This window comes from Bombyx mori, chromosome 7 (genome assembly GCF_030269925.1).
Source record: "Bombyx mori chromosome 7, ASM3026992v2".
In the NCBI taxonomy this organism is placed as follows: domain Eukaryota; kingdom Metazoa; phylum Arthropoda; class Insecta; order Lepidoptera; family Bombycidae; genus Bombyx; species Bombyx mori.
In genome coordinates, this window is record NC_085113.1 from 7,686,413 (window position 1) to 7,700,362 (window position 13,950).

General features: G+C 37.1%; 1 protein-coding gene across 1 annotated transcript in view; it reads right to left on the reverse strand.

Annotated features, from left to right (window-relative positions):
* Positions 1–13,353, reverse strand: part of LOC105842367 (uncharacterized) — a 102,736-nt gene extending 89,383 nt beyond the window's left edge. Inside the window, exon 1 of the mRNA XM_012694908.4 lies at positions 13,084–13,353. The gene's annotated coding sequence lies outside the window, so the exon portion shown is untranslated. The remainder of the gene's footprint in view (positions 1–13,083) is intronic.
* Positions 13,354–13,950: the final 597 nt, after the last annotated feature.

A 13,950-nucleotide genomic window follows, 5' to 3' on the forward strand; every position in this document is an offset into this window, starting at 1 on the left:
GGCGGTCGTCGGCGCCACGACCACCAGCCCTCTCGGTCGGCAGACTGTCCAAAGCCCGCCTAGATGGCGCCGGTTAGAGTGGGTTACCTTACGGAATACCCCACTGGGCCAGAACCAGGGTGGGTCGAGGATAGCCGGCCTTCCATCACCCGGATGCTCTTGCGTAAAACGCGGGCAGAGCAGCTTGCACGTCGTCTTCTTAGGCCCCCCTCGCCGGTCCCCAGACCGACATGTGAGGGGGACCCGAAACACTTAGACGGCCAGCGCTTGCGCGAGATCCGCCTCCCTGGCCCCCGCTCGACGGCGGCGGGATTGTGCGTATCTCACGCGCCCCGCCGCCTCCTTCTGCGAGATGGTGCACTCGCAGAAGTCGAGCATCGCCTTCCACGACTCGTCGTCGCCGAGCATCGATGCCAAGCATCGATCGAACAAGCTTGTGTTTGTTCCTAGTATTTCTATTATGTATGTCCGACTCTTTAGGAAACTCCTCAATATGTTTACGAACATACATCAAATTTTCAAAAATGTACTGGGATGGCATAGTGAGAACTTTAATTTCTTAAAATTTTTCCCTCTGGGATTCCCTTGATTGATTGGTTTGAGAGGTTTTCAAAAACTTCGTACAAAAATACAAGAAAATATTATGCTAAATTTTAATAGAATCGTGATAAGAATTTTGAATTTGCACCTAGTGTTCGCAGTCTAAAAATATGCATCTCTTGACCCGGAAAGCAGAAATAGCTGCCCAAAAAGTAAGTTTAGTATTTCAAAGAATAAAAGCTAGCTAAGTTTCCAAAGTAACTTATGTGCATACATTTTGTTCTTAGTGCCAAGTATAAACAATATCACTTTACTACAGGACAAAATTACTATTTTCATGCCTAAAAGGAATAACGTTTGTTACAAAATAGTTCCTTTAACTGTGAATTAGGTACTTTTATGATTCTTTTAAATGATTAATTGAGTCGACTATTATCAAAGCCGGCAATGTGACTTTTGGACAATTATTGGTAAATCAGAAAAACGAATTATTGACTTTGTATTCTATTGGCAGTCACAAAACTCTTTTGAACGACATCTTAGATAAATAACAGGTTAAGTTTTATTTAATGCAGGTTTTGAACCGTATTCTTTGAAGGAGACGATTATATTCAAATCAATCTGTATTGACATATCAATAACATTTTTTTGTCCAAATGCACAGATTGCCACCTTTGATAATAGACGACTCAATTATACGATTACATACGGATAGAATGAGTATTTTAGTTTTTAATTCAATAGATACAAACCTTGAGTAACATAAATGCATAAAATTATCGATTTTTTTTATTGCTTATATAGACGGACGAGCTTACAGCCCAACTGGTGTTAAGTGGTTACTGGAGCCCATAGACATCTACAACGTAAATGCGCCACCCACCTTGAGATATAAGTTGTAAGTTCTCAGTATAGTTGCAACGGCTGCCCTACCCTTCAAACTTAAACGCAATACTGCTTCACGGCAGAAATAGGTGGGGCTGGTACCTACCCGTGCGGACTAACAAAACGTTCTACCACCAGTAATTACGCAAATTATAATTTTGCGGGTTTGATTTTTATTACACAATGTTATTCCTTCACCGTGGAAGTCAATCGTGAACATTTGTTAAGTACGTATTTTATCAGAAAAATTGGTACCCACCTGCGGGATTCGATCACCGTTGCATCTCTAGATACGAATGCATCGGAGGTCTTATCCTTTAGGCCACGACGACTTCTAAAATCATTGTATTACAGATATTTCATTGTAGATCTATGTATGTATATCTGATGTAGTTATATAACCTAGTCTCTAAAATCACGGCCTAGGTTAGATTACTAGGGTACATGTTAGAAATACAAAATCTATTTTTTTGCGACATAATAGCTAAACTAATTTTGACGGAATTCCGTATGCATATAATTTGAACTATACGATAGAATAGAAAGAACTATCTTTCAATCAAGTGAGTACGGGTTTCCGCCCACGCGATTAAAGCTTAATTCATGTGGGAGAAGCTACGGGTGGAGCTTTTGATTGAAAATAAACATACTATTATTTTGGTCAATAACTAGCAGCGTATCGAGAACCCGCAAAGTAAACGCATTATATCAGAAAAGTCGTGAGCTTCTCAGCCCAATTATATCCAATTCAAAATCAACTCTACGGATCCGAAATTAGATAGATATATATAAATAGATAAAAAATATTTGAAGATAAATTTGGTGAGTCAAAATTTGCAGAGTCGACTTGAATGTTACGTGGTTCTATTCTTAAATTTACCTTATTTAATTTTCAGTGGGTTGTTTTTAGGCGTTTTCTCGATGATTTCAATACCTCTTAGCCTTTGAAAGTGCCTGAAAACACGCAGCTTCCTGCAAACCTCTGGGCCAGAGGCTATTAAGGAGAGGCACTAAATTATATTCTCGAGTTAGAAAAAAAGACATAAAAGCGTGTTAGTCTTTTGTTTCCCATAACAACATTGTATAGAAACAGTAAAAACTTCTTCAACATATATTAAAGTTATTAAAATTTATATGAACGGTAACTGAATGTAGTGCATACAAATAACTCGACTCAACTATGAAGTTCCTCTATTGATGTTGAGCGTTCAAGTGTAAAGTTTGAAGGTATGTATGTATGTATGTATGTATAACACTAACAACAAATCTAGTTTGTTTGTTGTACTTGGGTATTACGTTGTCATTGTTTATCTATCTTTACAACAAGGGCTTATGGTTTATTTACTATTACGTCTGTGGTTCCAATTTCTGGAATAAAATTAATAGAGAGCGGTGCGTTTACGCCCCTGATAATTTTAGTGTCCTTAGTGTAATCTTCTTTTTCTTCTCAATCATGTCACTCTTAACAGAGTGGTCAAGATCGTCATGTAGTGTTGGAGGGGGCAGACTTGATCTGTCTCACGATGTCCCACCATCTCTCCCTGCTCGAGGAAATTCTACTGCACTCATTTAGGGGACCTCCCACTGTAGTTTTAACTTGGTCGGTCTATGCCATTGGTGACCTTTGGTGACCTCCCGCGCGGTCTTTTACCATCCACCCTTCCCTGTACAACAAGGCGTTGTATGGACCGACCATCTCGTTTCGAAGCATGTCCGAAGAAATCCACAATTCGAGACTGTACTATAGCAAACAGGCGCTGCTTGATGCCGAGCTCTTGAAGTGTGTATAGTGTAGTAGATAGGCATAAACTTAGCGCCAGCTGGGCCGAGGCTATTAGTGGGTTCGGTTTCCACAACGAACAAATATGTTTGAGATGAACAAATTTGTTTGTTCTTTGTCTGGGTCTTTAGTGTTACGCCGATAAGAGCAACGCCATCTATCGTTGATTAGCAGAAACGAATATCAAAAGAACTAGTAAAATCTAGAACGCTCGAGATGTATAGCGCCATCTATTATCAAATAGAGGAAACACATATAGAATGTTCTCGATAATTGTAGGGATGTGGTATCGACTATAAAAGCGTTGCAAGTGAATTAAGAATTTGAAAGTGTTCGTTAACGTCACATAGAACACAAGTGATCGAAGATTGTAAGTGTTAATACAGTTTTAATTTGTACTTCGGTAGAATTTTTATTTATTCCGAACCCCAGCGCTTAACAATATCTACATAATATATATGTATTTATTTAAGTCTAAATGAGTATGCATATCAGTCTCTGGTTCCAACGGGAAATCCTAGGTCGGGACCAACTAGTCTTTTTTTTTTGTTTGAAATCAGAATAACACAATAGTAGAAGTAACACAGTTTTTATTATTTTATAACGCCTACCGAAACTAACCAGCAAATTACTTATTAAAATATTCAAATGCCATTTGGTATTTTTCCCATAGATACCGGGTATGAGAACCACTTCGAAAAGTTATAATTAGTACAGACAAAGTTACGTGGAGCGCTACCCGTTGCTCAAAAGGCTCAGAGTTAAATTAATTTCCGCAAAAAAAAAACTTCTATCTGTTTGTTGAAGGTATACACGTGCGTGGTGTAACTGTGGAATTTGATTACTCATATTTTTTGCGATTTTCGAGACATTGTGCTGATTAAATTTATGGTAACGCGACAAGGACTTGTCGTCCTGGTGAAATGGAACCCAAACAAATAATAATTATCCTCAATTTGAACGAGTTCATTGAAACGCCTAATGATTTCGGATAACAACGTTTTTTTTTTGTTTTCTTTTTTCATTGGCCTTGTAGGCAGACGAGAGCACACGGCCCACCTGATGGTGAGTGGTTACCGTCGCCCATGGACTTCGGCAATGCCAGGGGCAGAACCGAGCCGCTGCCTACCTCTTAATATTCTCCACAAGCCTCGTTTGAAGAAGGACATGCCCTTCCTCAAACATAGTTTCCATATTGCATTGTTGTGTTTGAAACCTTAAATATTTTCACGGTTTTTCGATCAATTTATTTCTTGCTGTCTTAAATACGCTCAACTTAGTTCAGTTGTACGGTCCACCTTCACATAAAGAAAATTAATTAACCTATACAGATTCCACACGATTTCCTCATGTTCTTCGTGTTCTATATAACTTCACTAGCGACCCGCCCTCGCTTCGCTTCGGAAACTGTAATTTATTATTGATTTCTCCATTATTTAATGGATGTTATTATACATATAAACCTTCCCCTATAATCACTCTATCTATTAAAAAAAACCGCATCAAAATCGGTTGCGTAGTTTTAAGCATACATAGGGACAGAGAAAGCGACTTTGTTTTATACTATGTAGTGATTTACAATAATTTAAAAGTAATTTAGATGAGTTTGAGTAATTACTTGTGTTTTCCTCGATTTTCGCTAATCGTAGAGATAATCGTGTTCACAACTAAAATGTTTAGTTGTCGGCAAGTGAATATTGTGCTGATGATTGATCGATGATAGAATAACAGTTTATTCGTTCGTAAAAAACGTAAGAGTAAACCTTAATACGTTCATTGCGTTATGCGGTTTAAAAAACCCCAAGTACTGTGTATCTCCTTATGCGGCAATCAAAACCGCGCTCTTTCGCTCGGTGCGGGAGGCGACTATAATCAAATTTTTATCGATTTGGGTACATTCAAAAACGGACTTTAAGGCTTCGTCAAACAGAAGGCGTACTTAGCGCTGCGTTTTAACGTCGCGCTCTTTACATGTCACACAAATTGACTAGATGAGTCCAACGCTCCTTGACGCAACGCATTCGCCAAATCATGGTTACTTTCGATAGCAGTGTGAAAATTTAAAAGTATTAAGATGTCGAGTGATTCAGATGTGGCATTGTATACGCATAGGTATTTTCTAACAATTTCTATCAATTTTTCGGGCATTATCCAGTATTTTAATGCACGTTCACTCGGACGCTAAAATAAAATTTGTAAAAAATTACAACGCTTGACGTCAAAGCGTCCTAACGCCGCGAGAGAGCGTTGCGTACTTATAGCGCTAGGGTTCTGTTTGACGGTATGTTACTATAGTAGTACAACACATCTCGGCGTCATAGCGCGCCGTCAGTTTAGCGCTCTGACGCGCGCTAATTACGCGTTCTGTTTGACGAAGCGTTTAGTGAAGCCTATCGGGTCTCAGACGCACTGTAAAGAAGTACAATCTTGCCAGGAAAATACCTCGTACTCATTCGCCGAAAATCCCTCAAAAATGGTCCCACAGTAAACGTGTTAAAAAGTACTGTATCATCTATTTAGTTTTGTTTTTATTGCTTAGGTGGGTGGACGAGCTCACAGCCCACCTGGTATTAAGTGGTTACGGGAGCCCATAGACATCTACAACATAAATGCGCTACCCACCTTGAGATATAAGTTCTAAGGTCTCAATATAGTTAAAACGGCTACCCCACCTTTCAAACCGAAACACATTACTGCTTCACGGCAGAAATAGGCGGGGTGGTGGTACCTACCCGTGCGGACTCACAAGAGGTCCTACCACCAGTAAATGCTTATAGATTCATTAAATTATTTCATTATAATATCAATTATAATACAAGACAGTTTGTTATGTATTTTTTTCACGTTAATGTAATATATACCGCTTGATATTCCGACGGAATCCCTCTGATGGGTTCTATAAAATACCGCGATCCTTCATAAAGGATCGGACGTTATCGCCACTTCGTAACGTCGTTACATTTTACTATCTTCGCTTTATCTGCCTCCGGACGCTTTAGCAGAAAATAGTTTCTATTCTAAACTATGCATGACGATAGTTGAATATAGAGTTTTATATGTGATTGTCGCAGAATTTAAATATTGAATGGTTTTTGATACTTCCTAGTGCTCTGAGCATTTTTATAGAAATAAGAATTTATTTCGCTTTAGTGACAAAATATATGCAAATATGATTAGAGAAATTGATTGATTTCGTGTTGTCGTCTATTGTCGTCTATATTCGTTCGCGGTTAGCTGTTCGTGGAAACGATCGCCGCCATAATTAATAATTAGATATCTATATATTAATACGTGAAGCAAAAACTTTGTATCCCTTTTTACGAAAATTGCGTGGACGGAGGAGTATGAAATTCCCCTCACTTATAGAGAATATAGAGAAGGAGTGCAGAATGTTAATATTTTTTTAAATTATGCATAAAAAATACATTAAATCAATAAAAAAACATTAAACTCAATATCATGTATCTGACACACACATGCATGCATACTATGTATTTGTTTATTGTCAAACATTTGTTATTGCTTATAGTCTGTGGTCAAATTGAGAATAGATTAAATATTGTTTGTCTTTGTTAATATTTGCTTAAAGTGTAGTCTTAGCGAAATTTGTAAAAAAGTAGAATAGTCTTTGACAATAGAATCATAATCGTGTATATAGAAACTTATAATTTCAATTAATTATAGTCGAATTTCGACTACCGCGGGACCACTAGTCACTCTAAATTTAAAAGAAAATGAATATTCATTACGTTTAGATTCGTTGCCTAAAGCCTACATTGATTGAGATAGTTTGATTAGCGTTTTTAACATAAGTACTGTAGCGTTAATTTCTAACATTGATACCGTAAAAGAGGGCAAGCTACGGAATGTACCAAAGCTGACGCAATATTTTCAAAAAGTCTTCGAATGATCTCAAATAACTTGTCACAATTTTGAATGTGTTCTAGAAAATGACCTCATATGAGGCCGTCAGCGCAAAAGTGGTCTAACCCACAATTTTTCATAATTATGCTTAGGTATATGTATATTTAAATTTATTTAAAATGTAATCAATTTTGATGCAAAACCGGCCTATCCATAGTTCTACCCATAGATAACAGATGGCTTTGTAAACATTATTTTTGGGCGTATTGTTTTTTTTTACGTAATCAAATTCAAATTCATGAAAACTTAAAACCTCATTGCTCCATAATAACTATGGTAAGCTTAGGCCACTTTTGCGCTGACGGCCACATATAGAGTTATAATTGTTTAAAAGAGTAGCAAAAGTAAGAGTAAATATCTGAAACACGAACAATATTTCATCGAATTAAGATGGAAAGGTACCGTGAGTAATGAAGGCAATGTTTGTCTTGATCTCTTGGACAGACTCAAATAAATCAAGAGTTCTTTTGTGGGAGACGACCCCTAAATGATAGATGGCGTGTTCTGCAGACAGGTATCATTTGTTCCTTGTTTCATTTGGCCAGGTAAACAACTGAACATCTTTAATCATGGCTTGTGTACACGCGGAAAATTCGACTTCCCTAAAGAATATTACATATTCCATTCTTCTATAGCGCAAAGAATTTTAATAATGAATAGGAATGAATTTCTATTTGTCGATGTGATTTGATTTCGACTCTGCAAGTCCCTACCGGGGAGGGAGACCCAATGACATGTATGCTGTTTTATACTTGTCTTGTGAAAGAGTAATAGCGTGACTAATGCCCGCACCCTCAGACTTATGCTGGTTCTGAGGATGCAGGGTATTTATTCCCAGCGTATGAGTTGAGTTGGATTCGAATAATTCGCCAAGCGAAAAGCTCGGTGGTCATAACGTGTATGACTAGGAGTTCGGCATCCCCTCCCCTTAAGGTGGCAGGGGATTTGTGTTCCATACAACACGCGCTTTTTTGAGCCCACTGTTGACTTTGGGCGGTTATCGAACATCAGGACGCTTTATTAAGTTCAATTAGAACATACCACATTTACCGCCTCTAATGCTTAGGCGGAAGTGCGGCGATTTCTTCTTAGCTCATAAAAATATCTCTTTTGTTTCACTCAAAAAATAAATTTGCCAGAGGCATGAAAACGACGAATAAAGTAGGCGATTTTCGTAATTATAGTTTCTGATTCATAAAAAAATTACATGAAATGAATGATCCGTCAGTTAATCAGTAGTGTAAGACTCGGGTTCCAAAGCCAGGAAATAAATACACAGATTGCAATAGTTCATTTAATTCTGTATTGCTTTATTTGTAACTCCACTTGTACAATCTTTAGATATCTGCTCACTACTGAATGCACTGCTTTCTGTTCAGTTTTTTCAGACTACGCCTTTTTTATTATGTCACGTCCCCACTACTGCCATTGCTCCCACCAAAAGTGTTGCTATTTGGCAATCCGATAATTGCCTTAACTTTAACATGATACATTTTGTTTTTTTAATTATTTTACAATAAAGCTTACAGTAGTACAGTTCAGTTTGTTCGGTATTTCTTAAGAATGATGCATACGATTCATACCTAATTGAGTTGTACATGAAAGTAGCGCGTGATTGGTATTTAAGAGTTCAATACATTGAAAGGCACTAAGCTTGTAAACGCTAGTGACAAAATCAATATGTTTGATTTAGGGTAGTGACCAAGCTGGTGACGTATCAATCGATATAAACGGAGTGGAACACGTGCGGTACTTCCAATCCAAGGCCCGATTGAATCGATAATGCTGTTATGTTTGACAACATTTACGACTTCACGATATAATTAGTAGACATTGTAATTCGTTCTTGTGTTACCAAATATATAACATTATTTATGTTTTGTTTTTTAAACTTAATATGTGCTACTTTTGAGTATTTCAAATCGTTCCTGAGATTATTGTTGTAATTACTTATGTAAGTGATTCCTCTTAACATTAATTGTAATGTTTAATAGCTTATTGTAATTTTCTGTTGGATTTAGCGTCTGTTTTTGAACTTCTAATGATATTGGTTGAAGTCTACATCTGATTAAACTAATTTATCAATCTAAATTATTGAATATAAATAAGCCCTATAATATATATTATGTTATTTCATTTATGATTAAATGTTAGAGAGGATGTTTGTATATACATATATGTATATATCTCACGAAAATTTCGCTTCGTTGTACATTGACGGCCGTAGTTAAAGTTTAATTAAAGTCCGCTGTGAGCTATCTAATGAAATAAAAATAGCGGCATCTTGAATCAAAAATGTCTTTAGATATAATAGAATAAGATATATATTAGGATTTACTAGATATGTATGACTTCAATAATAAAACATATCAAATTTTTTCCCTGCGAATAAGTTATACAAACTGTTTAATTGTATAAAACTTATATCATAGAATTTCCTTTTTTTAAATCCATAAAATAAGACTAACTTTTCATTCAGTGCGTGCGAACTTCGAAGTATATGATTCCCAAAATAAGGTGGGGTTAAAAGGTTTGCGGCGAATCGATATGCTAGTGTAAGGCTAGTGACCGACTGGCACGACTCGACGATCGATATAAAACAACCAACCATTCTTGCTTCGCTCGCTAATCGATATTATACAATTAATAAAAAGAAATTGATGCTTTCAAAATAGCACAAATAAGAAAATATTGTTCTTTATACAACAATTTCTTGTTGTTCTTAGTGATGAAACCTACTTACGATCTAAATTAAGAGCCATACCACCGCCCTGCCTATTTCTGCCGTGAAGCAGTAATGCGTTTCGGTTTGAAGGGTGGGGCAGCCGTTGTAACTATACTGAGACCTTAGAACTTATCTCAAGGTGGGTGGCGCATTTACGTTGTAGATGTCTATGGGCTCCAGTAACCACTCAACACCAAGTGGACTGTGAGCTCGTCCACTCACCTAAGCAATAAAAAAACAAAAAATCATATGATTAATTTTTAAATAGATATGATACAGTTAAAAATACTTTTAAGACGTTTACTGTGGGACCATTTTTGAGGGATTTTCAGCGAATGAGTACGAGGTCTTTTCCAGGCAAGATTGTACTTCTTTACAGTGTGTATGAGACCCGATAGGAAACAAAAATAAAAACCAGGTGTGTCGTACCTACTGTACCTAAAAATTAAACAACAAGAGATGAACTTATCAAATAAAAACGCGAATTTTGCATACTACTTTGAAATGTGAGGTTGAAATCTCAATTGCCCTGAAATAACTGCTGTTCTCGTGCCACTACTGACTCTAGTACAAGTACAAATAACATTTTATTAACAAAGTTATGTTCTTGTAATGGCTGAGGCGACGTTCAAGTCACAAAATTTTAACAACCTCTCCATACAATGTCGTTCATTTTAAATGACCTGAATAAACATTTTTAGTGCAAACTAAAATAGTCAATTTTAAATGCTGTAGTTAAGTCAATGAGCTCACGAACCGCCGGGTGTTAAGTCGTTAGCGGTTCCCATAGATATTACAAACGTACCACTACCACAGAGTATATACCACCTCTTTAAGTCGAAGCGATATTGACAGGATAAGTGGTGCCGCTTAGGTAGTGGATTCAGGGAAGCACTGCTTTTGCTGGGGCTAGTGTTAGCTAGTTCTCGCAAGTTGAGCCCAGTGAGCTCACTTACCAGTCAGTATACGCGTAATCTGAACAGTTCCTTACGCTATTAAGGATTAGGTAGAGAAAACAGACATGTTATTGTTACCCTACCATTAATTTATCTATATATAAGAAGAATTGCTGTTCGTTAGGCTCGCTAAAATTTGAGAACGGCTAGACCGATTTGGCTAATTTTGGTCTTGAATTATTTGTGGAAGTCCAGAGAAGGTTTAAAAGGTATAAATATGAAAATGTCCGGAATTAAATAAAAATAACAATTTTGTTTTTTCTTTGATGTGTCACCCGTCGGACGGATTCCTTTTGCTTGTTTTAAGTTTATTTTATACGAAAGTTTAGGTCTTTTGTTTATCGATTGAGACACTACGAAGTCTGCTGGGTCAGCTAGTATTAAATAAAAGACAAATGACATCAATATTTCCAAATATCGATTTTAACTCCACTGTTATAGGAACGAGATTTATAAATGTGAGTTTCCGGTTAATATTGCATCGGAGACTAGTCTTTATAGCAATTTATTTAAAGATCACATTTGAATGGTCAAGTCGAGAGCCAGGGCGTAAGGTTACGTGACGATTTGCATCAGTCAAGCCCCTTTTTAGCACAAACCGAATTAAGGTATCTCGTTCCATTAATAATAGAACAATGTGAAGATGTTGATCAGAACTTTAACAGGGAAAAGCTGATGTTATTGTATGTACATGTGTATATACATATATGTAGTTGGGATTAAAATTATGACATGTGTTTACATTTTTACATATTTCCGTAGTTTTTAGCTTCGTTTGTACTTTTGCTGTCTTAAAGCTGTCTGAAAAAAACCAACAAACTTACGGCCATTTTAAGTGTGTGGGTTTTTTTTTATTGCTTATCCAGGTGGATGAGTTCACGGCCCACCTAATATTAAGGGGTACTGAAGAACATAGACAATAATAACGTAATTGCCACGACCTACCTTGAGACATGAGTTCTGAGTCTCAGTTTTCAGATTGAGTACAACGACACTCCCCGCTTGAGCCCCACTCGTCAAGCCGAAACGCATTACTGTTTTACGACAGAAATAGATAGGATGGTTGTTACAATATAAATAAAGATTTTATACCATGTCTCTCCAAGTTTTAGTACTTACATACCATTATTTAACTGGCTCTGACCAGAAGTTTCACATTTATTGAGATTCTGTTAATACAGATTTTCGCGGGTAGACGCAGTAGCAATAATGTACGTAGCCGCGAAAGTTCAAAAAAAAAAACGTTACTTTGGCTCTTTTAGACCTACAAAATCAAGTTATTTCAACGAGAGGCTGGCTCTAGATTTTATGGTCAATCTCCCTGTGTAGCCACTGTTTTATTGTCATCAAAGGCAGATGGCCAGTATTGTCGAATCAGTGAATTGTTATTGTTGCTCGTAGAAATGCCAGAAGACGCTAAGCAGCGAACTTATCGTACTTATGCCATTTTCAAAACTATAATCATCTTTGATGCGATCGTTTGAATAATGACCGGATTGTATGGCGGTGTCAACGCGATTGATTTCGACGCATCATGTAGAGCGTAATGGATGTTTTGTAATCAAGCCTGTCATTTGTTCTGTCAGATGTTCTATTAAGCTGTATTGATCAGCTATCGGTGTTGATAGCGCGATGGGCACGTCTTTTGAAGACAAAACTCTTATGTTAATATGAAGATCGAAGGGAATTTGTGGCGGCGAAGTAGAAAATGTAGAAGATTAATATTTCAAAAATGTTTTAAGATTAGTCAAATAAGTTTCGTAGTTTAAATAAACGATCATGTTTTAAAATTCAAAGTTAATGAATTTCAAACAAAATTTTAACAACATAATCATTCTTGCGAAGCATTTCTTGGTGAAGATCTTGAAAATATTAAAATGCCTGATTAATAAAAGCGATTCGTATCTTTATCTAATAAGGTTTTAAGAACATTGAAATCATTTTTAAGACCTACATTGAACGATGTAAGCGAACTTCTTTTGTCATTCCTAAAGTCTAGTAATGGTATGTCAAATTTAATTATATTTTCACTTCACTATTGTGTGGTTTGCTTAGGTGGTAGACTTAGATCCGAAACTCTAAAAATGTTTTTTTTAATTTATAATTCAGAACGTAGCGTTTTATTCTTTGATACGTGGAATTTGAAGTGGACCTTCTTTCTGAATATTGAGCTGTTGCAAGCCCATTTTAACTTAAACTTACATATTGTTAGGGCACTGTCATAAAACTGACCTTTCACGGGTTGTCAAAGTTAAATTACGATAGTAACTTACCTGATAACTTTAAATTGGGCCGACTCCTGCGAGGGTCACTCTGTTATCCACCACCAACGAAAAACTTATCTTATCATAAAGGCATTACGATAAAAAGTTCCATAGCTCGTACAGTTTAAAAACGACATAAAAGTTTTTCATGCACAAACCTCGAAAGTGTACTTTAGTAGAGGCATATTAGAGTTTTATTTTACTTTTGTTGTAGTTGCGATGTTTTTTCGATTCGCCGGGACGCGTACGTCCGTCGCAGTGTGGCGTCGGCTACTGCCGTAACGGTGAAGCGATCGGGAAGCGAAGCCTTTAGTAAGCAGCTTTGCTTGCGGTTATTAATGTGATATTATAAGGAATAAAGGGTTCGACATAATGTTTTTTTCAGAAGTTTTATTTATTTATTGCTTAGATAGCTGGACGAGCTCACATCCTGGTGTTTGTGTTACTGGAGCCCAGAGATATCTACAACCGTAAATGCGTCACCCACTTTGAGTATAAGTTCTAAGGTCTCAGTATAGTCACAACGTCTGCCCTGCCCTTCAAACCGAAACGCATTACTTCTTCACGGCAGAAATAGGCAGGGTGGTGGTACCTACCCGCGCGGACTTACAAGAGGTCCTATCACCAGTAAGGATATACCAGTAAAAATACGACAACACCTGCATAAGAAGTACAAAGATTTAGATATATGTTCATGTCTGGCTAAATGATTGTTGTGATGAATTCGGATCCTCATGTACCACTCTTGGTGCCGTTCTCGTCGAACGCAGCGAAGGGTTCGTCATGTAAATTAACCCACAGCCCACTGAGTTCTCTCTAGATCTTCATAGTGGTTCGTCTTTGCGTTCCGGCGGTAGATTCAGCGAAGCGCTGCTC